Below are 2151 nucleotides of genomic sequence, written 5' to 3' on the forward strand. Positions count from 1 at the left end.
TAAAAGGGTTTGAGAAAATCTCATAAAGAGATACTAGTTTATTGAACAAAATAAGAAAATGAACTAAAAACTGAAAATAAAAGAGAAAAAGGGGCTTACCATGGATAAAAACATCCATGGCAGCCCCCTAATTGATGAAGAAGGGGTAAGGGAGGCTAGAGTTTTAGAGAGAGAAAAGGAGAGGAGAGGCTAGGTTTTAATTATACAACATTGTTATTAGCTGTTCTTGTTTTACTGGTTTACTATAAATACTTATTACCACCTCTAACTTATACTTCATCTTTGTATTTTTTTTTATTTAGGCCATTATTTTTTACTGGTAAAAGTTATAGAATTTTGATATATAAGATCCTCGCATGGAGATGAATTTAACAAGATTTTACTTAATTTTTTTTTTTTGCTTATATAATGTGAGTGAATATAGTCAAAGTTGATTGAATTAAATAGTACATAAATTTAATGGCGGATCTAGAAATTAATTATTAGGTGGGCCAAGTATATACTTCATGTTTTGAACTGAAAATGCATGAATTACTATTAGACTTTTTTTTAGGGGTAATTACTATTAGACTTAGAAAATTTAAAAATCTTAATTTCTTCTCACCAATGTAATAGTCTTTAAAACAATAAATTAATACGTAATTTACGGAAAAAAATTCTATCATTTTTAGAAGTAAAGTTATGTGCCTTTAATTGGTTTCCAAAGGGCATTTTGTAGTCTCCACTTGAGATTGAGGAACGTAGTTCACTTTGCTCTCTATAAATAGGAGGTCAAAATTACCTTAACCGGAAAAAAGTGTAAAGCTCATCATAGTTTTTCTTTTATGTGGAAAAGAGTTAGGTTCCTAACCTTTGGAAAAACCTAAAATATCTTTTGTGGGTGATATGTGTATGGGGGCTGACTAAGTTCCATATCGATCTTCATAGACCGATAAGAATAATCGTCATGGTCAATACATTTGTTAAAGAACCATTGATCGAGTCGTACCGTTTTATCAGGATACCTTAGTGGTACTCTTACAATGGGCTATTCTCATATAGGCCTGGGCCTGACCCAGTTACGGTCTAATGCACCTATGAGCCTAAAGATAAGTATCAAAAGAGGATAAGAAGTGTATCCAACCAATAGGAGCAGAGTCCCATTCTAACAAGGACTCCTATCGGCCCCTATAAATACCCTGTTGATCTGAGTCATAAGGTACGTTCACAATCATTATCATACTCCACTTGAAAGCTTCCGGTTTACCATTACTGACTTAGGCATCAGAGGGGCATTCCTCGGATCAACCCCTAAGGTTAGTTTACGTGGTCTATTTTACAGGATATCAAACCGACTTACATACGCAGAGGATACCGGTACACCCTATCACTTATTCCATACCGGAACAATTGGCGCTAGAAGGAGGGGTGAACTATACTTTTGAGTCTCAAGCCATAACTTTGCCAGTAGCTTAACCACTCTCATGGATCCTAATCAGAATTTCAGGATGCCAGAAACTGATGAGAACAATGTCCCACTGGGAAAGCACCACCAGGTTTTTCAACTCCGCTACCGGTGGTAGGATCGTCTAAACCACCAACTGATAAGGGGAAGAGAGTTACTAATAATACCCCTCCGCCAAATATCTTTGAGGCACTCCAACACATATTCACCCCTAAACAACTCCGGAGTGCAGCAGAGGTTTTTCAGGCCATGGCCAGCCAGACACTCCCGACCGGTCAAACCGGCAAGCGTCCCCCAAGCAGACCCCATAATCCAATGAGAAAGATGCGCTCACTAGCGATGGGTCGCCAGGGTGAACAAGGCCGGAATGACCAGGATCAGGTGGCCGGCAAACTCCAAGACCCCCACTGAGCAGGTGGGAGGAGAGGACGAAGAAGAGGCTTAAGAGACAGAGATCCAAAGGTCAACTCAGCCCCGAAGAGGCAGCGAGTACCAGCGAAGGGCACCGGTATCTCTGAGAAACTCTCCTTTCTCCATTGCCATCCTCCAGGAACCCATGGAGAAGATCAAAATGCCGACATGCAAATATGACGGCAGGACAAACCCTAAGGATAGAAGGTCATATGCTACTGTACACTGATACCGACTCGGTATGGTGTAAGGTATTTCCTTCCATATTGACTAGGCTGGGTCAGACATGGTTCGAG

This window comes from Beta vulgaris, chromosome 1, assembly GCF_026745355.1.
Source record: "Beta vulgaris subsp. vulgaris cultivar EL10 chromosome 1, EL10.2, whole genome shotgun sequence".
NCBI lineage: Eukaryota > Viridiplantae > Streptophyta > Magnoliopsida > Caryophyllales > Amaranthaceae > Beta > Beta vulgaris.